At 41.3% G+C, this 23640-nt stretch overlaps 1 long non-coding RNA gene across 1 annotated transcript; it reads right to left on the reverse strand.

The window, feature by feature from the left end:
- Positions 1-21587: 21587 nt before the first annotated feature.
- Positions 21588-23640, reverse strand: LOC111903082 (uncharacterized). The gene is made up of 4 exons (XR_002854036.2): positions 23066-23640; positions 22159-22255; positions 21967-22073; positions 21588-21868 (listed from the first exon to the last, which is right to left on the reverse strand). It is a non-coding gene; the product is annotated as an uncharacterized LOC111903082 (long non-coding RNA).

Below are 23640 nucleotides of genomic sequence, written 5' to 3' on the forward strand. Positions count from 1 at the left end.
GAGCCAGGACTTGACCTCCTGTAGAGTCGGGATGTCGTTTCCTATGAGTAATATGTCATCGACATATAGAACGAGGAAGCTTACTATACTCCCACTGGCTTTGACATATACACATGATTCGTCTTCGCTTCGTACAAATCCAAACTCTTTGACTTTCTCATCGAAGCAAAGATTCCATCTGCGAGATGCTTGCTTAAGTCCATAAATGGACTACTCAAGCTTACACACTCTATTTGGATGCTTCGGATCCACAAACCCCTCTGGCCGAGCCATGTAAACATCCTCAGCCAATTTTCCGTTAAGGAAAGTGGTCTTGACATCCATTTGCCAAATCTCATAATCATGAAATGCGGCAACTGCTAGCATCACTCTAATAGATTTTATCTTCGCAACTAGTGAGAAGGTCTCATCATAGTCAACTCCGGGAGTTTGAGTAAAGCCCTTCGCAACCAATCATGCTTTATATGTGTGTACTTTTCCATCCACGTCGGTCTTCTTCTTGAAGATCCATTTGCACCCAACGGTCTTTCGTCCGGGCACATTATCAACCAAATTCCAAACTTGGTTATCATACATGGATTGGACCTCGCTATCCATTGCCTCTTTCCATTTTGCAGACTCCGGGCCTGCCATGGCTTCCTTATAGCTATTAGGTTCATCAAGATTTATTAGTGTACCATCACTAATATACATGTCCCCTTCGGTAGTAATATGAAAACCATAAAACTGGGGATGAACTCTAACTCTATCGGAATGTCTAAGAGGTAAGGACTCGTCAATCAGTTCAACCGGAGTTTCCTCCTCGGGTTGAGTGCCAGCGGTAGAGGTTCCTTCATCTATCGAATCTTGAATCTCTTCAAGCTCGATTTGCCTCCCACTGTCTCCTTGGCTTATGAGTTCTCGCTCTCGGAAAACTCCTCTCCTCACAACGAAAACAACATTGTCCTTCGCTCTATAGAAGAGATATCCAAAGGATGTCTGCGGGTAGCCGATGAAAATACATCGCTCACTTCGAGGTTTGAGCTTTTCGTGAGTATCTCGTCTTACGAAAGCCTCGCAACCCCAAACCTTGATATGTGCCAACGAGGGAGCTTTCCCTGTCCACATCTCGTGAGGTGTTTTGGCAACCTTCTTGGTAGGGACTCGGTTAAGGATGTGGGCGGCAGTCTCTAAGGAATACCCCCAAAAAGAGATAGGTAGTGAAGCACGACTCATCATAGAGCAAACCATATCCAATAAGGTTCTATTACGCCTTTCTGCCACACCATTCAACTGCGGTGTCCTAGGAGGCGTCAATTGCGAAACTATTCCACACTCCTTGAGATAATCGTGGAATTCAAGACTTAGGTACTCTCCTCCTCGATCGGATCGAAGCATCTTGATTTTCCTGCCCAATTGATTCTCCACTTCATTCTTAAACTCTTTGAACTTTTCAAAGGTTTCTGACTTTTGCTTGATTAAATAGATATACCCATATCTACTATAATCATCGGTGAAAGTCACGTAGAAGCGGTTCCCATCCTTCGTGGTTGATCTAAACGGTCCACATACATCGGTATGTATTAGGTCCAATAGACCCTCACCCCTTTCACATGTACTCGTGAAGGGTGACTTAGTCATCTTTCCAAGTAAACAAGACTCGCACGTGTCATCTTCCCTAAGGTCGAATGACTCCAACACTCCATCCTTTTGGAGTTGGGCTATGCGTTTCTTGTTGACATGTCCAAGACGACAATGTTGGGTTTTGAGCAATCTAACACTTCCTAAGTGTGCATGCAACCCTAATAAACCTTGGATCTATGTTTGTCTAAATACATGCAAAATAATAATTTTCCAAGGTTTATAACCTATCTAACATGGCATGGGGAACATTTCAACATAAAAGAGTTAGAAGAGATTACATACCTTTGTTGTGTTGGGTTCTTAGGAGTTTGAGGGCCAAGCACCAATAGTGTGAATGCCTCAAATGGAATCACAAACACCACAAACTCTTGGAAAACTTTGAGAGAGTATACACACTCTTGTATTTTCGGCCACACACATGCACACACACACTAGAACACTAGCTTTCTCTTTGGCTATCTTAGGCTCTCTTTCATGCTCCATAAGCATGCTTATATAGTATGCATGGTTAGGGTGAAACCCTAATAACCCATGTCTTTTCCTATTCCAAGGATCCATGGGTTAAAAGCTCCATGGATCATCCATGGACTTCCACATAAGCCTAGCCCATTAACAAATGAGTATTAGCCCACACTATATAAAACAAATAGCCCATAATTTAATTAGTATTCCTTTTAATCTCTAAATTAATCCATAATTAATTTAAGACTAAAACTAATTAAATAACGTAACTTCATATTAATATATTATAACTCATAATATATTAATAAACATATGTGTATAACTCTCATAAAATTATCCATAATAGTTTGGATGAGATGCAACCCAAATGGACCATGCCGGTCGGGTCAAGTATATACCAAATAAGTTATGGACTTAGACACCTTATCCAACAGACTCCCACTTGGATAAGTCTAATAACTATATTTGCCTATAACTTCAGGAACCAACCAACAATCATAGCTCTCGAAAACTCCCTCGAACAATGAAGACTCTGTCGAACTATGAAGCGCCATTTTAGATAAGTGATCACATAATCCTCTGTTCTCATGATATCAGCCGGACAAACACATGGAACTATGTCTTGCTTATTGTCTAGCAGTTGTTTCTCGATTATCCGATTTGTTTGACGAAGAACTTCACTGAACACATCGGTTTAGTTCTGACCAGGCCTGGTATATGGGTCAACACAAAATCATCGAGGGGCCCGGATATCGCTTCTATTTCTAGAAGGAACAGATAAACTTCGACTGATATGCTTGTTCTACTACTTATTGAATTGTACACAAAGGCACGTTTTATAACATCAAGTTACTGATGCGTTTACGTGCAATCAATGCATAACCAACTCATAGGTAACAACTCATATCTCTAGGTTTAAAGATTTATATGATGTTATCGTCTCACGATCACTCGAGATAAATTCCATGAAGTGATACAAGTGAGCGTGGGTTTATACCAATACTCAAAACTTATGAGTACTCATGAACGTTGCAGCAACCATTGCCATGCCTAAACACCTTTAAGGCATCTACAAACCCAATTCATGACAATCTTGATTCATACCTACTTCCGACGTATGATCGATTGTGGAGGTTTGAACAAATTAATTATTCTGGAAGTCAAAACATGCAAAACTGAAACAATAGTAAATAATTGACAATGATAGTAACACTTTACTCATAAATAAATCACAAATTTTATTCATCATCAAACGTCGATTATATTTTACAAGTTTCAGGAAAACTATCTAATCTGTAAAACTAATATCGTCCCTCAGCCCGATGCGTCTCGCATGCTGAAAATGCTTAACCCTCGTCAGTCCCTTCGTAAGGGGATCTGCAGGATTCTCATCTGACGATATCCTCCTTGTCACAAGGAGTCCTTCTTCAATCTTGTGTCTTATGAAGTGATATTTTCTGTCAATGTGTCGGGATCTGCCATGATCTCTTGGTTCCTTGGCTAAGGTAACCGCACTATTGTTGTCACAGAAAATCTCTATAGGTTCCTTAATAGCTGGTACAACTCCAAGGTCTCCGATGAAGTTCTTTAGCCATATCGCCTCCTTCGCTGCTTCACTCGCTGCTATATACTCTGATTCACAAGTCGAATCAGCCACCGTCTCCTGCTTGGAACTCTTCCAAGAAATTGCCCCTCCATTTAAGGTAAAGATCCAGCCCGACTGAGAGCGGAAATTATCCCTATCAGTCTGAAAACCAGCATCACTATACCCTAATATTCTCAAGTCATCACTGCCACCAAGGGTAAGGACCCAATCCTTAGTCCTCCGCAGGTACTTGAGAATGTTCTTTACCGCGGTCCAATGAGCCTTGCCAGGGTTCCCCTGATACCTGCTGACCATGCTCAAAGCAAATGCCACATCAGGACGGGTACAAGTCATAGCATACATGATCGAGCCAACTGCGGAAGCATATGGTAATTGGCTCATCTCAGCTATCTCAGCCTCTGTACTCGGACTCTGAGTCTTACTCAGTTTGGTATTGCTTTGGATCGGTAAATCTCCTTTCTTGGAATTCTCCATGTTGAACCTTTTCAACACCTTATCCAAGTAGATACTCTGACTAAGTCCAATTAGTCTTCTACTCCTTTCTCTTAATATCCTTATCCCTAGGATATAGGTAGCCTCCCCTAGGTCCTTCATAGCAAAGCACTTCCCAAGCCAGGACTTAACCTCCTGCAAGGTTGGGATGTCATTTCCTATGAGTAGTATGTCATCCACATACAGTACCAAGAAGCTAACTATACTCCCACTAGCTCTGACATACACGCAAGACTCATCTTCGCTTCTCAAGAAGCCAAACTCTTTTACCTTCTCATCAAAACAAAGATTCCAGCTACGAGATGCTTGTTTTAATCCATAAATGGATTTCTTAAGCTTGCATACTCTATTAGGGTACTCTGCATTGACAAAACCCTCTGGCTGATTCATGTACACATCCTCAGCCAACTTTCCATTAAGGAAAGCGGTTTTGACATCCATTTGCCATATTTCATAATCATGAAATGCTGCAATGGCTAACATAACCCTAATAGACTTAATCTTGGCCACCGGCGAGAAGGTTTCATCATAATCAATACCTTGAGTTTGAGTAAAACCCTTCGCAACCAGTCGAGCCTTATAAGTATGCACTTTTCCTTCCATGTCGGTCTTCTTTTTGAAGATCCATTTGCACCCGACTGTTTTACGGCCTGGTACATTGTCAACCAAGTTCCAAACTTGATTGTCATACATGGACTGTATCTCGCTGTCCATAGCCTCCTTCCATTTAGCAGACTCCGGGCCTGCCATGGCTTCCTTAACACTGCTAGGTTCATCCAAATTTACTAGTGTACTATCACTAATAAACGTATCACCTTCCGTAGTAATATGAAAACCATAATAAAACGAAGGTGTGTTCCTAACCCGTGTGGAACGTCTCGGAGGTACAGACTCGTCAGCTGGATCAACAGGAGTTTCTACCTCAGGTTGATTGCTAGTGTCTGAGGTTCCTTCACCAATTGATTCTTGAATTTCTTCAAGATCAATCTGCCTCCCACTGTCTCCTTGGCTTATAAATTCTTTCTCGCGAAAGATCCCTCTTCGTGCTACAAAGACCACATTCTCACTGGGTCTGTAGAAAAGGTAACCGAAGGATTTCTGTGGGTAGCCGATGAAAATACACCTTTCACTTCGGGGTTCAAGCTTATCATGAGTTTCACGCCTCACGAAAGCTTCGCAACCCCAAATTTTGATGTGGTCCAAATTGGGAACCTTCCCAGTCCATATTTCATGAGGTGTTTTGGTAACCTTCTTTGTAGGGACTAGATTAAGGATATGGGCGGCAGTCTCTAAGGCATACCCCCAAAAAGAGATTGGTAACGAAACTCGACTCATCATAGAGCGAACCATGTCCAACAAGGTACGATTACGCCTCTCAGCTACACCATTCAGCTGTGGTGTCCTGGGAGGAGTCAATTGTGAGACAATCCCACACTCCTTAAGATAGTCAAGGAACTCGGTACTAAGATACTCACCACCTCGATCGGATCGAAGCATCTTAATGTTCCTGCCCAATTGATTTTCTACTTCCTGTTTGAATTCCTTAAACCTTTCAAAGGTTTCGGACTTGTGTTTGATCAAGTAGACATACCCATATCTACTATAATCATCAATAAAAGTCACATAATACCGATTAGCGTCCCTTGTGGCGGTTTTGAATGGCCCACATACATCAGTATGTATTAGGTCCAACAAACCTTCACCCCTCTCACAAGTTCCAGTGAAGGGTGATTTTGTCATTTTTCCAAGTAGACAAGATTCACAACTATCATCTGATTTGAGGTCAAATGATTCCAAGACTCCACTCTTTTGGAGTTGGTCTATGCGTTTCTTGTTTACATGTCCAAGACGACAATGCCACAATGATGCTTTATCTAGGCTAGAAGAATCAATATACAACACATTATTTCCTAAGTTGTCTACAATCGACACAGTTTCATACACGCCATCACAAGGTAATGCTTTAAAATAAAACACATTATTAAAGAAAGCATTAATACCACCACATTCATTATCAAACGAAAAGGTAAAACCTTGTTTGTACAAAGCATGAAAAGAAATAATATTCCTCGCCATTTCAGACGAGTATACACATTTATTCAAATCTAATTTTAACCCATTATTAAGCAACAAAGTATAAACTCCAATCTTGGAAACAGGTGAAGCCTTCCTATTCCCCATGATTAAGTTTATCTTCCCGTGCTCCACATTCTCACTTCTTCTTAGGCCCTGCAAATCAGAACATATGTGAATACCACATCCTGTATCAAGCACCCAAGAGTTAGAATATGTTGAGTAATTAGACAATATAGTGTAAATACCTGCATAGGTGGGTTTCACTTTCCCATCCTTTAGATCCTGCAAGAACTTAGGGCAGTTTCGCTTCCAGTGTGCCTTTTCATGGCAATAAAAGCATTCAGCATCCTTAGGAATGGCAGAAGGAGTGACAGAACCGTTCTTAGTCTTGGATGAGGAGCCTTCAAGAGACTTTCCCTTGGTACCCTTCGAAGGGTGCTTCCTCTTTTTCCCTTTGCCTTGCCCAATAGCTAAAACAGGGGTAGAAGTTGGAGTAGGAGTAGTAGAGGTAACAACCGCTTTACCCTTAAGACCGGTTTCAGCGGTCTTCAAGAGTCCTTGAAGCTTGCTGAGGGTAACTTCCTCCTTGTTCATATGATATGTCATTCGAAAATGATCATAACAAGAAGGCAAGGAGTGCAAAATGATGTCAATTGCTAACTCCTCGGGGATGTTAACATTCAGCTTCAGCAAACGGTCCACATACCTTTGCATCTTTTGCATGTGGCCCGTGACGGATTCACCGTCCTTCATGCGGGTAGTTATTATGGAGGAGATTATTTCATACCGCTCCTGACGAGCACTCTGATGGTACCTTTCCATCAAGTCTTGGTGCATCTCAAAAGGGTAGAAATCTTCATATGACTTTTGGAGCTCGGCTGTCATCGTGGCCATCATGATACATGCCACCTTAGTAGCATCTCTCTCATGAGTCCTGAATTCAGCGATCTCCTCAGGAGTAGCAGTAGACTCATCAAGTTCTTTTAACTCCTTGTCGAGGACATATTCCTTGTCCTCGTAACGAGTAACCATCCTGATGTTCCTAATCCAATCCATGAAGTTGGAACCATCAAAGATGACCCTCCCACAAAGATTCATGAGAGAGAAAGAACCAGTTGGGTTAGAGCCTGAAGCATTAGTGTTGGAAGACATCTGAAAGAAGAAAGTAAGTTTAGATTAGATATTTAGGATCCTTAATAAGACACCCAAATGTAATATTAAGGCTAGGATCCAATCACAATATATTACACTTAGAAGAGGGATGCCGTAATCTAAGTAATAATATATTTGAAAGGTAGGCGAATGACGATTCACCAATTTCCACCATGAAAACGAAATGATTAATTAGGTTTAATTGGATTTGAAATTCCTAGATTCTTTTGAGATTCATTGAACTTTTCAATGGCATGTTTCAATCTCGATTGTGCCCTTCAAGTTTTGTGACTGGGATGCCGAGGATCACAAAACAAGGTGTGAATAACCATGCTAACTCACTTGGTACTCCTAATATTATCACCTAATCAATGTGCCGGTTAACCACACACGCTCCATTGATCTATGACAACATTAAGTTACCCTTCGTGATCCTTACTAGTCTAATTAGTGTGCCGGTTAACCACACACGCTCCACTAACGACTTGGTAAGGTACAAAGTGTGAATTCCATGGATTAGCACCATGTTCACATTTTCCTAAAATAACTAAGATTGGGAATTAAAAGAGTTTAGTTATTTTATAATATTCATTATACTTTTAATGAGGATTTAAAGTCGTTGTTCTACCCGTTCAGCTAACGACCCTCCACCGATCAAGCAAGCGGTGGGTGAGAGTATACACCCATTAAGTCGCCATTTTATAGGCAACAACCTTATACCCACCTTATAGACCGGCTTCGTGAATGAGGCCTACTAACGGTAGAACGACTTATTCTTATACATATATATATAATAATTAACCATTAATGTTATAAATAGTATAAGGGTTGAATTTTAACTATTAAAACTCTAAGGTTTGGAATTAAAGTTTATTAAAGTGTGTGAAACTTTACAAATTCCAAAACTTGAGGACAAGTTTTGTAACTTTGCAAAACTCTTCATTTCATAACTTATGAATTAAAGGTTCATAAAAATGAAGACTCTTCATTTTCATGTAACTTATGTGTTTTAAGTGTGTGTTAAAAGAAAGTGACCTTTGGTAATCCATAACTTGAGGACAAATTATGGACTCCATTAAAACACATAAATGATTAAGAATTAATTCTAAACAATTCAGCAAATAATTCCTATCATTTTCTAAATTCATAAGAACATGAACATGATCATCAAAAATTCAAGAATTTATATGAACACATAAAATCATGGATTTTTGATATATGCTATTGTAAATGGATTAGAACAGCCATTACACCAACTAAAATAAGTTTTACAACACCAAAACAATTTAGGGTAATGTTTCCAGTCCATTTCCAGCAGCAAAAGTCGAGATTCTGCATTCTTTCGATCCTACTCGCCGAGTGCACGAACGGACTCGTCGAGTAGGTTGAAGTTTGCCTTGGACTCGGCGAGTCCCCCCAATGGACTCGGCGAGTCTAGCATGCAGACAGCAACGATTTCGACTTTTTTCACTATTTTGCATCAAGTATCAAACAAGCAAACCTGGCTCTGATACCACTGTTGGGTTTTGAGCAATCTAACACTTCCTAAGTGTGCATGCAACCCTAATAAACCTTGGATCTATGTTTGTCTAAATACATGCAAAATAATAATTTTCCAAGGTTTATAACCTATCTAACATGGCATGGGGAACATTTCAACATAAAAGAGTTAGAAGAGATTACATACCTTTGTTGTGTTGGGTTCTTAGGAGTTTGAGGGCCAAGCACCAATAGTGTGAATGCCTCAAATGGAATCACAAACACCACAAACTCTTGGAAAACTTTGAGAGAGTATACACACTCTTGTATTTTCGGCCACACACATGCACACACACACTAGAACACTAGCTTTCTCTTTGGCTATCTTAGGCTCTCTTTCATGCTCCATAAGCATGCTTATATAGTATGCATGGTTAGGGTGAAACCCTAATAACCCATGTCTTTTCCTATTCCAAGGATCCATGGGTTAAAAGCTCCATGGATCATCCATGGACTTCCACATAAGCCTAGCCCATTAACAAATGAGTATTAGCCCACACTATATAAAACAAATAGCCCATAATTTAATTAGTATTCCTTTTAATCTCTAAATTAATCCATAATTAATTTAAGACTAAAACTAATTAAATAACGTAACTTCATATTAATATATTATAACTCATAATATATTAATAAACATATGTGTATAACTCTCATAAAATTATCCATAATAGTTTGGATGAGATGCAACCCAAATGGACCATGCCGGTCGGGTCAAGTATATACCAAATAAGTTATGGACTTAGACACCTTATCCAACAGACAATGCCACAAGGATGCTTTATCCATACTAGTGGAAGAATCTATGTTCAAAACATCATTTCCTAAGTTATCAACAATCATAACAGTTTCATAAATTCCATTACATGGTATAGCTTCAAAGTAAAAGACACCATTTAGATAAGCCAAAATAGAACCATTCTCATTATTAAAAGAAAATCCAAAACCTTGTCTATATAAACCATGAAATGAAATGATGTTTCTAGCCATTTCTGGCGAATAGCAACAATTGTTCAAATCTAAACACAAATTATTCCTAAGCACTAAAGAATACACTCCAATCTTGGTCACAGGCGACGATCTTCTGTTCCCCATGATTAGATTGATTCTTCCTTGCTCCACATCCCTACTTCTTCTTAGTCCCAACACATTAGAACAAATGCGGTAACCACAACCGGTATCAAGAACCCAAGAAATAGCATGATTAGAATCGTTAGATTTAATTGTGTATATACCTGCGAAAGATGGCTTGATCTTTCCTTCCTTGATGGCTTGCAGGTACTCTGGGCAGCTTCTCTTCCAATGTCCTATCTTGTGGCAGTGATAGCACTCTGCCTCCTTCGGGTTAGGGCAGGGCTTAGCGGGATCAACTTTGGTCCCACTAGAAGAGGCACCATCTCGTGCTTTAACCTTGCGATAGTTCTTCGATGAAGCTTTCCTCCTCTTTCCCTTTCCTTGACCAATAGCCAAGACAGGAGCAGCAGGCGGATTGGGAGTTGGTGCAACAGACTTGTCTTTGAAGTTGCTCTCAGCAACCCTCAAGAGACCTTGGAGTTTGCTTAGGGTGACCTCCTCTTTGTTCATGTGGTAGGTCATCCTAAATTGATTGTACATCGGAGGCAAAGAGTGAAGCACCATATCGATCTCCAAGTCTTCCCCAAAGTCAACATTTAACTTGCGAAGGCGGTCGACATACCTTTGCATCTTTTGCAGGTGCACGGTAAGAGATTCTCCATGACCCATCTTAGCGGAAATCATGTTGGTGAAAATCTCATAACGCTCTTGTCTCGCGTTTTGGTGGTATCTCTCCAATAAGCCTTGATGCATCTCGTACGGGTACATGTCCTCGTAGGACTTTTGGAATTCGGAGTTCTTGGTGGCAATCAAGATGCAATGTACCTTCGTTGCATCTCGCTCATGAGTTTCAAAAGCAGTGATTTCATCCGGAGTAGCGATTTCGGGGTTGATCTTCTCAAGCTTCTCATCGAGGACATACTCCTTATCCTCGTAGCGAGCAATGGTGCGAATGTATCTTATCCATTCGCTAAAGTTCGTTCCATCGAATGTCACCTTTTGGCAAAGGCTCATCAACGTGAAAGAACTAGCAGCAGCGTTGTTTGCGTTCGACATCTACAAATAGAAAAGGACAAAGATAGATTAGAATAAGAATCCCTAATTATCACCCAATAAGAAAATTAGGGCTAGGATCCAACAATAACATTTACATACTAGAAAAGGGATGCCGTAATATAACATGCAAATAAATTGAAGGTAAGTGAATGACGATTCACTAATTCTCCACCATAAAAACCTAACTACTAGTCCTAAATGTTTTTGAGAATTCCTAGGTTCGGATGAGATTCATTGAAACTATTCAATGGCATGTTTAAATCTCGATATGCCCCTCTAGTTTGTGACTGGGATACCGAGGATCACAAAGCAGGTGTGAATTACCATGCAAATTCACATGGTGCCTTCATTGTAACAATCACCTATTCGATGTGCCGGTAAACCACACACGCTCCATCGAACTATGATAAACAATGAATCACCCTTTGCCACCTTTGCTTAGAACCAATTAGTGTGCCGGTAAACCACACACGCTCCACTAACTTCTTATCAAGGGTGCAAAGTGCAATTTCATGGGATTGCATCAATTCACTTTTCCTAAAGTAACTAAGATTGGGAAATTTTAAAATATGCGTAGTTACTTTGTATTACTTATTATACTACTAATGAGAGGATGAGGTTGCCCTATCCTACCCGTTCGGCTAACGACCCTCCACCAATCAAGCAAGCGGTGGGTGTGAGTGTACACCCATTAAGCGCCATTTTATAGGCCACAACCTTATACCCACCTTATAGATCGGCTTCGTGAATGAGGCCTACTAACGGTAAGACTAGCATTTAGTTATACATATATATATTATTCTAGTAATATCATATTAGTATAGGGCTGTATTTTAAACCTTTTAAAATCTAGGTTTTGAATTTAAGTTGTCTAAATTAAAACTTTTAATCACAAAATAAAAATTTCAAAACTTGAGGACAAGTTTTAAACATTTAAAACATGGAGGATCAAATAGCAAATAATTCCAATTAACAATTAATATCCTAATTATCTATATTTGATTTTATTCAAGATTCCTTTCAAGATAATTACCAAAATAATCAAAATAATTAATTAATTATCATATAAGGAAATTAAATATTTTATTAGTTGATAAATATCTTTAATGAGATCAAGATTATAGTCATATATATATCAAAAAATCGGATTAGGGTTGATCTAATATGATTAAGGTAAGTTTCCATAAGATAATCATGAAGAAATCCCGAATCTGGCCATTCCTGACGCCTGGACTCGCCGAGTGCACAAAGGGACTCGCCGAGTCAGGCCAACTCGCCGAGTCCACTTTGGAACTCGCCGTGTCCATGACTCAGAAACACAAAAATCGAATTTTGCAATTTAGTTTCAGTTAATCAAGCAACAATTTAATGAAAACCAAGCTAGGCTCTGATACCACTGATGGGTTTTAGCCATAAGAACTTTCCTATGTGCGCATGCAAAACCCTAATGCTTGGATCTAGGCTTTCTAATTAAACATGCTTTGAATCCAAGACTTCTAATGACTAATTAGGTTAAATAATAACATTGAAACAGATCTAGAACCATACCTTTGAATTCCTTGTTGATCTTGTTGTCTTGGAGCTTCTAGAGTCATAATTGTCACTCCTCTAATGGCTTACAAACACCAATAGCAAGCAAGATGATTTAGGAGAGAGGAGAGGGGAGGAAATCGGCCAGGGTTCTCTTACTTTAGGTGAGGTGCCGATTTGCCTTAGCTATGGGGTCTATTTATACTTGTAGACTCCTTAAGGGTTACAACCTAAACCCTAATTGGATAATCTTCTCTTAAGGCTATCCAAATCCATTCCATAGATAAGTCATGGACGATTTTGAAGCTATCCTAGCTTCTAGAATCCGTCCCTTGTATATCCATATGGATTTACAGTCTAAAGCTTAACTATCAAACAATTGACAGTTTATACCCTCTTATTTAATTAATCTCTTTAAGTCACCAAATTAATTCCAATTAATTCTATGACTTATATTAATCAAATAACAATATATTATTCTTTATATTATTCTCATAATATATTAATAATATTTACTCTCTCATAATAAATCATCCTATCAAGTTGCTATGGTGAAGGCAACCCAAAAGGACCATGCACAACCGGGTCAAATACTTGCCTAATATAGTTGCAGCCTTAGACACTATTCCAACATGCAGTCGCTGCCTAATCTGCTGAATATTCTTGGTAGTCTGCAAGACCACCTCTGTCCGAACCATCACCTTGTGACCCACCTCACCCCAACAAACCGAGGTGTGACATCTCCGCCCGTACAACAGCTCGAATGGCGGGGCGCCAATGCTGGAATGATAGTTGTTGTTGTAGGCGAACTCTGCAAGCGGTAGGTGGGAATCCCAGCTCGCACTGAAATCCATGACACACGCCCTCAACATATCCTCGAGGATCTGAATGGTCCGTTCGCTCTGACCATCAGTCTGCGGATGGAATGTTGTGCTGAAGTGCAACCACGTGCCCAACTCCAGGTGAAATTTCTGCCAGAAGCGGGAGGTAAACTTGACATCCCAATCAGAGACAATGGAAACGGGAATCCCATGGCGAGACACGATCTCGCGAACGTATACATCGGCCAATTTCTCGGCCGATGAGCTCTCCCGAATGGCCAAGAGATGGGCACTCTTGGTCAATTGATCCACGATGACCCATATAGCATCAAACCCCTTCGTTGTCCTCGGCAACTTGGTAATAAAATCCATCGTGACATGTTCCCATTTCCACATGGGGACCTCCAAGGGCTGCAGCTTGCCATGCGGCCTCTGATGCTCGGCCTTGACCATCCTACAGGTCAAACACCTCTCGACGTACCAAGCGATTTCTCACTTCATGCACGACCACCAATAGGTCAAAATCAAATCTCGGAACATCTTGGTGGCCCTCGAGTGAATAGAGAAATGAAACTTATGAGGCTCCTCCATAATCGTCTGCCTAATCCCGCCAAACATCGGAAACCAAACCCGACCGCATCGGGTCAATAATCCCCGACTATCCTGCTCAGACCGGGTATTCTCACCCTTGATCCTCTCAACTTTCCAATTCTCTGGTCGCATGCCCTCAACCTGGGCATCTATGATCAAACTCACAAGCGGAGAGTCTACTGCTATCCTCATACATACCGTTGGGGTGGAAGACCCAACTGACTTGCGGGTTAGAGCATCCGTAACCACATTCGCTTTACCAAGTTGGTAAAGGATCTCGCAGTCGTAGTCCTTGACTACATCCATCCACCTACGCTGCCTCATGTTCAGGTTTGGCTGATCCATGATATGTCTCAACCTTTTCTGATCCGTGTAAATGGTACAACAGACCCCATATAGGTAGTGTCTCCATATCTTGAGAGCGAACACCACCGCTCCCAGCTCTAAATCATGCGTAAGGTATCTTGCCTTATGCGGCTTCAACTGCCACGATGCATAAGCTATCACTCTTCCCCTCTGCATAAGGACCGCTCCTAGTCTAGAGATAGACGCGTCACAGAACACCACAAAACCCTCAACTCCCTCCGGAAGATTCAAGACTGGAGCCTCGCATAGACGCTGTCTGAGAGTGTCAAACACCCTTTGCTGCTTTGGGCCCCACCGGAAATCCACCCCCTTCCTCGTCAGACGAGTGAAGGGTACTGCAATCATGGAGAAATCCTGTATGAATCTCCGGTAATACCCTGCCAATCCCAAAAAGCTCCTAATGTCTAAAGGAGATTTCGGAACCTCCCACTGCATGACTGCCTCAATCTTGGCCGGGTCAACCAAAATCCCATCTTGGTTAATGAGGTGCCCGAGGAACTGGACCTCTCGTAATCACAACTCGCACTTCGAGAACTTCGCATATAGCCGTTCTCGTCTCAGAACTCCCAACAACTCCCTAAGATGCTCCTCGTGCTACTCTCGAGTCTTGGAATACACCAAGATATCATCTATAAATACGATGACCGAGTGATCCAACATCGGTCTACAGACCCGATTCATTAGGTCCATGAACACCGTTGGCGCGTTGGTGAGCCCAAATGGCATCACCACGAACTCGTAATGACCATAACGAGTCCGAAACGCGGTCTTCTCCACGTCCTCCTCTCTGACCCGGACCTGATGATACCCTGACCTCAAATCTATCTTCGAGAACCAAGATGCCCCCTGCAACTGATCAAATAGATCATCTATCCTCGGGAGTGGATAACGGTTCTTCACTGTCAACTTGTTTAACTCCCTATAATCAATGCACATCCGGTGCGATCCGTCCTTCTTCCTGACGAAGAGGATCGGTGCTCCCCATGGGGAACTGCTAGGTCGAATGAACTGCTTGCCTAGCAGTTCCTACAGCTCTGACGATAGCTCCTGCATCTCTGGTGGTGCCAACCGGTACGGTGTCTTGGCGATAGGAGCAGCACTTGGCACTAGGTCAATCGTGAACTCGACCTGCCTCTCTGGAGGTACTCCGGGTAACTCCTTCGGGCACACATTAACGAATTCCCTGACCACTGGAACATCTGACATTGAAGCCTGCTCCCTGGCCTGTGTATCCACCATGTACGCTAGATAACCTGCACATCCGTGTTGAAGGTGTTGCCGAGCCCGAGCAGTCGAACAAAACCTGGATCCTTACCTGGTGCCCTCGCCATAAACAATCAATTCTCCCCCACTTGGGGTTCGAGCTACCACTCGCTGGCCCTCACAATCAATCATAGCACCGAACCGACTAAGTCAGTCCATGCCTACAATCACACACATCTCCCCCATGGAGATCGAAATCAAATCTATCGGAAAGGACACCTCGAAGATATCCAACTCACACCCTTGATAAACCGAAGAAGCAGCAACCCCGTGTTCGTTGGCGATAGAGACTCGCAACGGACACTCTAACTCGGCCACTAGCACTCTGAACTCCCTACTAATGTCTGAGACACAATAGACCAACTCGCCCCCGAATCAAATAAAACCAAAGCAGGCAAGGAGTTCATTAGAAACGTACCTAATCACAGGTACAATAGATAAGCATAAGACATATATAATAAATGAGATAAAGGATAGAATCATACCAGCAACCACATCTGGTGCTGCCTTGGCCTCCTCGGTTGTAAGCTGGAAAGCACGACCCTGGGCCTTCGGAGGCTCTGACCTAACTGGCCTCCTATCGGTAATCCTCAACGTAGCCGGTGCTGGAGCTTGCACTGGCCTGACTGCGAGCTGCGGACAGTTGGTCTTCACGTGACCAACCTGATGACAATGATACATTATCCTCAAATCCGGTGCAGGGGCGGACTAGTGGTAATTCCTCGCATAGTGCCCCTCTCTACCACACTTGTGGCACCCACTACTCGCTCGACAGGCTCCTGAATGACCCTTGCCGCACTTTCCACAAGTGCGGTCCTGCTGGCCTCCAACCCTAGAATCAACGGTCTTAGACCGCTTTGGCGCCGGCTGCGCCTGTGTCGGGACCCGACCCTGCTCCCTCAGCTATAACTCAATCTCAAGCTCCCGCCGCCTGGCGGCCTCCTGTAACTCCAGAAGCGTATCACAACGCTGAGTTACCACAAACTATCGAATATCCGTCTTGAGCATGCTCAGATAACGAGTCATATGAGCTTGCTCAGAAGCAAACTCTGGGTAGAACATCGCCCTCTCAGTGAACATACGAGTGATCTCCGTCACCAACTCCCGATCCTGTCTCAACTCCAAAAACTCCTGAGCTAACCGTTCCCGCTCGACTCGAGGAATGTAGCGAGCGCGGAACATGTCCCTGAACTGCTCCCAAGTAATAGCAGCCCTCTGCTCGTCCGAATATGACCCAGTCATCAACCTCCACTAGTCCTTTGCCCTGGACCTCAGCAAGTTCAGGGCACATCTGACCTTCTGGTCAACAGGACATAAGCATGTGAAGAAATACCCCTCCATGACAGACAGCCACCTCATGGCTTTGACGGGGTCCTGAGTCCCATCAAAAGTAGGGGGCTTCGTGTTGTCAAAGTCCCGATACTGAAAAGCCCGACCGGCTCCCAACCCTGCCGTTGATCCAGTTGTTGAAGCTGCTGCGGCAACCGCCTCAGTGAGGGCTGCGTAACGATCATCAAAATACTCCACCATAGTGGTCTTAATAGACCCGAACATCTCCGGAAACTCGGGCCGAAACAAAGCAGCAACCTCATCATGCAGGATCTCCCGGATCCTGTCATCCATCTCGCCTGGCCCCATCTGGCCGATGGTCTCGGGCGCTGTCGGCGCCCCCTTTCCGCTCGCTCCCTTTCCCGATCCTGATCCCGAACCGAATCCAGTCACCAAACGCCTGGTCATCACCATTCTGAAACATAACACTAAGTATCAGATAATCCATATGAAGGACTAGGAGCCAACTCCCAATTAGCCCTAGGGGTTGTGACTTTCTTGCTACGCATATGGGTCCTGTACTTTCAGTAGTATGGGCCCATACTACCTTTCACACCTACCCATATTTGTCTCAAGTGTAACCACAAGATCCTAAGAATATACATAACATATCGAGCGCTCAATCCTCACTCCTAGAGGAATGCTAAATATCTCATAATTGGCCTCCCGGCCTCACACAATCCACCCATCCATGAAACTTCCACTAACCCTGTAGCACTAGTGTATGCTAGCCATACATAACGTTGGACCCTATAGACTTTCGAATATCCAATCCTACCCTAAGCTTCCAATCAAACAAGAACATAACATAAGGCCAAATCAAACATTCTTAGGCTATAAGATCTTGGTTATGTATAACCGTGATGCATACACAAAGCAACTACAATAATGATGTCAATTTCATATAATGGATACCCTAGGCTAGCAAGAATCATGTAATCAGGAAATTCTATCATGCAATTCCTAAAGATCCCTAGCCTAGTACTAACATGATGTTCTAACATATCTCATAATCAAATAACTCGTATGGTATTTTGGGGTCTACTTACTGGCTCCGACTGATCGTACACACTGCATCCTCCTTTACTTATTTTGAAAACCTTTTAAAAATCATTTTGAAAATCCTTTCCTTAATTTGAGACTGGAGTTACATGCATGTTCCTCCAATTCACTCAAACCAAGGCTCTGATACCAACTTGTAACACCCAAAAATTCAAGCCAAATTTAAACTTTTCCAAAACGGTTAAACCATTTAATATTACATAGTTTGTTTTCAATTAACTAATTATCAGAGTATCCCAGTATCAAATCATAAAAATCATAACAGCAGGAGGAACGGTACGATCACGCCTTCGCTTTCTCGCAATCACCAGAGGTACCTGAAACAACAACTGAAACTGTAAGCCCGAAAGCTTAGTGAGCTACTCCAAAATATCAACCTCATAACCATATCATGTAATCATTTAAGCAAACAACATCCATAATGATCCTTCAGCCTGACTGGACCGCCTCGCAGGCCTTCAGTCTATTTGGACCGCTCTCCAAGCCTCCGGCACGTCTGGACCGCCTCGCAAGGCCTACAGCCTATCCGGACCGCTCGTTGGGCCTTCGGTCTGACTAGCATACCCTCCTGGGTTTGTAGTACATCCGAACCGCCCTGGGTATGTTGGCCTTCAGCACAAAGCAGGACCGCCTCAACCTAACCCCCAATCAAACAAACATGTGCACATACATATCATATGCTATCATAATAACAGTCAAACCGATCTAGCAGATCAAATAGCATAGCAACATCCTATAACCAGGACACCGACCTATCCAGGTCACTAACATAGCATAATCCTATAATTAGGATACCGACCAACCAGGTCACTAAGCATAAGCATGACATCATCCTAACTACCAGGATGCAAAACAGTAAACATATCATGTATTAAACCACATACAATCCATAAAGGGCTAGCATTGGTGCCTTAGACCCCGTTGATATAGTGAGGATAACTCACCTCACAATGTCGCACTGAAAATGATAGGCTCAAACTCTCGAATCACCAACGCGAACTCCACCACCTATAGTTATCATAAAACCCTTTTTCCATAAATCTCCACATTACCAAAATACCCTCAGGAGTTAACTGGTCAACTCTTGGTCAAAGTCAAAGTCCACAGTCAAAGTCAACAGTCCATGTTAACTCGACTCGTCAAGTGTAGTTCACCGACTCATCGAGTCCTTCCTGAACTCAAGAAGTCGTGAAATCCGTGATTGGCTCTTCGAGTTCCCTTTTAACTCGTCGAGTTCATACGTGTCCAAGAATCAAGAGAAACCCTAGCCGACTCGCCGAGTCTTTGAACGACTCGTCGAGTTCAAGGCAATCTTCAACGGACTCGCCGAGTTTGTTCATCACCTCGACGAGTTCATGACCATCTTCATACGACTCGCCGAGTTGGCTATGCAACTCATCGAGTCCTTGCAGATCTTCATCAATGCAGACACTTTTTAAGCCATGTCAAGGTTCCAGATTACAGATCCAAGCTTCTAAGGAATGTTTCTCATGTAAAGTTGCAAACTTTACATGCATGCAAGGCCCTAAAGGCTCTAAATGACCAATCTAAGCTTCTAATGGAACTTTACACCTTAGGAGAGTCTCACCCTTGCAAGATCTGGAAACTTTAAGGACTTAGGACTCAAAAGAGGTTCAGATCTGATGTTTCAACTTCAGATCTAGCTCCCATATCACAATCCGTTTATGAATAACTAAAGGAAGCCCTAGTTTTCACATATGATTGATTCTAGAAGAAAAGAGGTTAAGGTAACAGCTTATTACCTTCAAGACGTGCCCTAAACTGAAGTAGACTCTGGATCCACACAAAATCCTTGATGCTAGCCTCTTGATCTACAAGTTTCCTTCACAAAAGTCACTTCTCAAATCTCAAAAACACTCTCCAAGCTCTTACTCACGGAAATTAGGGTTTCTGGCTCTCAAGGGGTGATAGAGGACAGTAGGAGGCGCTAATGGTCCAATATATAGGGTGCAAAAACCCTGAAACTTAGGGTTTCCACTGCCAGCTCCTACTCGTCGAGTCCCTCATGCCGACTCGACGAGTCATTCATATATTGACGTGTCCTGGACCGTTGCTACTCGACGAGTCATAGCGTCAACTCGTCGAGTAGGCCTTAAACATGACATCTAAATGGAAAATTAATGATACCTAGCGGTTGGGATGTTACATTGTTTATAAAGTATAACATTCAAATTAATTTCGATAAACATTTGCATTATTCTTTTAACCATGGATGACAAATTTTACTAATTATAAGTCATTTCATCAAATTTACTATGTTTTTTTTCAAAGTGAGACGACATGCATTTTTTTAACGGAAAATATAATATATTCTTAAAGTATTCTTAATTTCATATATGCTTAAGACGAGACTTGAAACCTTGTATTTGAGGAATGAAAACAACACCTGATATCGCTAGACTAGAACTTTTTTGATAACACGACATGTATTAATTATTGTGTATTTGTTATGTATTTTCTTTTCACCATGTAATAACAGAAGCTATGAAATTAGATGTATGTAACAAATGATTTATCATTTTGTGTAATATGCTACTAGTATGTGATGTTGGGCTTCGCTCAAGACGTTTTTTTTTAAGAAAAAAAAAAACCCAAAAATCGGTGCATTTAAAAATAAAAATCAAAAGTTGATGATTTCTTAATAAGTAACTAGGTGGGGAACCCCCGCGTTGCAGGGGTCGGATGCGACAGGTCTTTCAGCAAAATTGAAATATGAACAAAATAACTTTACATTTTAAGAATGACTTTAAAAAAAAATTAAATTCCTATTTTTTACATATTCATTTTCACTATAGGATATAAAAAGTTTGCTTTTTTATATATATTTGTTTCAAAAAAAACAAAATTGCACCTTAAGACGGATTTGAACACAAAATGACCGGGAAAGTGGAACTATTCCCAACACGTATCCACACAAAATATGGGTACTGACATAAAATGACCTAAAGATGGATTTGAACACACACATAAACAGAGGACAATTCTTGCCAAAAGTCACATAAGTTTACTATTCTTAAAGAGTGTCCTCCTTTAATATATACTAGGTGGGGAGCCCCCGCGTTGCAGGGGTCGGCCACAACAATATTTTCCATTGTTTGTCCTTTGTAAATGTTATTTGATCAACTATTCGTTTATAGTTTGAGTATTGTTATGGGGCAGTAATATTGTTTCGTCATGGATAATTTTTTTGTTGTTGGATAAGCTATCTATCAAAATATATACTTCATGATCGAACTGGAGAGCTAGATTCCACGGATCAAATACTTCATGGGTTTTTCCTCATCAAGTAATATTAGTTTTTGGAAGTGAAACTGCGTTAAAAAGCCGGTTCGGTTCAGTTCGGGTTTTTTAGTAAAAATGGGAAAAGAAAACCAATGGTTTGGTCTGCTTTGTACACCTTTAGTTGTTGTAGAGCACACAGTTAAAGGTCAATTTATAGCATTTGAGTAAAAACATGCACCATCCTTACACAAAACTGTCTCTTAAAAACAAATAGTGTCTGCTTTATAGGCATCAATGATAGAGTTGAGAAGCTGGTAACTGGTTAAGTTTTTGTTAATGATGTTAAATTGAGAGTTGAGATGAGAGTTAATACATGTAGTTTTATAAAAGAAATGTAGCAGCAGATGCAGATAAGATCTGCAAGTCTGTTGTCTAAGTTCCTTACACGCTGGGGTGTTGGTGACATGTCTGGTCTTGAGCTTCACCATGTTTCTTCCAAGTGAATTTCTAAGCCTAGTTGCACAAAGCAGCACATCTTCTGGACTCATGTTCATCACAGATACAACCCGCTCATTCTTGTTCTCTAACCAAATAATATCATTTAATCATCTTCATATCCATTGGCATTCATTCATAAATAATATCTAATCTAATCTTAATAGAGTAAGAAGCTAATCTTACTGTATGCTCCCTTCAGAAATGGATGTTGACCACGGTTAAGCTCCGTAACCACCTCTAGCTGAGGATTGCTTTCTTTAAATGTTGCCAACTACGACTCCATAAATGCCCTACACAACACAACAAACACAATCATAATCTATAACCCAAATGTACATGTACATTAATTCATTATGTGAAAAATAGACTACATACCTAATCCCCCTGCTACTTCCACCCCAATTACAGTAGCTCACTGTCAACTTCTGAAGCTACCAAACACCTCGTTGTGACATCTATCTCTTCTGCCATGCTAAAAATCAACAATATTCATCTCTTATGTCATCTATCAATATCATATCATTTTAGGAAGCTACAAGTTGCATATATACATTTAACAACTATCAACATCCAATTTAACATACATACATGCAAATACGACATCTAAACAGATTAGAAACATTTACTTGTAAATGATCGTTTTTGAATGCTACAATCCTTTTTCTATTGAAAGATTAAGGAAAAACAGGTATGAACAAAGCTCATCTTTCTCACACAATGATGTTTTAAGTTCAAACGTTGGGCAGCTGATTGCATCTACTCCAGTCATTCCTTAATAGTACCTCACCTCTGTTGTATATTTAGTAATTTGCAAATCAAATTTCACTTTCACAAAGCACTTCAGTCCCTTTTTTGACCTTCAATGAAAGCCATCACATTTGATTTAAGCACCAACATCTTATCATCACTACTTTACATACCATTTGGTATTTTCTTAGATCTTTATTATGTACTTAAGGCCACAATATTTGCATGTCACACTTGACTTTTCGATATTAGTATTTCAGGTGTTCTCCTAACTCCTAACAACAAAAGACTGGACCCATAAAATTGCTCACAGTAAATATATATCAGTAATTCACGTATACACAAATCATCGATCTCAAGATTTAGAAAACAAAAGCAATCGATTCATGACATGTACATAAATTGCAGAAAACTAAATTTAAGATGGTATGGCAAGGAGAAAGAAGTGCGCTAAACACTATAAGGAAAAGTTGGCACGATCATGATTCATGAGCCTACAAAACAAAAGTAAATGCAAAATAGAGCAAAATCTCACCTCAGCTGGTCAAATTAATCAAAGATCTCAAATCGGAGAACGGGCGGCGATTAAACGTCTACGGCGGTGAATAGAAAGAGAAGCAGACGCCGCTGATACTGGCTCTTTGAAGCAATTCGTCAAGCACCTGCTATGCATCCTCAAATCTACAAAGTTTGAACAACAAAAACAATCCAATCCTTCTTTAAGTAAGTACCTTTTTAGGTTACCAACATCTGAAAAGAACTTCAGCTGAACGAAAGATATAGGATGCTAAACAGCTGACAGATCTATTTAAGAACATACAGAAAAGGAAATCAAATGTATTTCTTTACACACTTATCTGATTTATGACCAGAAGCCGCATCAAGTGATGTGCGGTTTAAGAAGGTAACCAAAATCATAAGTAAAGTAACCCGACGAACTCAGAAGGTGGCACTGGCAGTTCTCAATCGGTGATGCAAAAGATCGATGAACCGGTTAGACCATGGTTTACCCCCAATTTCTCTTTTCCCTAACTTTTGTCTTGTGTTCGTCTTCCCTCTTGGCCGATCAAAACAAAAGAAATGGGTGGAGCCAAAGAATAAAAGGGTGGA

Source organism: Lactuca sativa, chromosome 9 (genome assembly GCF_002870075.4).
Source record: "Lactuca sativa cultivar Salinas chromosome 9, Lsat_Salinas_v11, whole genome shotgun sequence".
NCBI classification, from domain to species: Eukaryota; Viridiplantae; Streptophyta; class Magnoliopsida; order Asterales; family Asteraceae; genus Lactuca; species Lactuca sativa.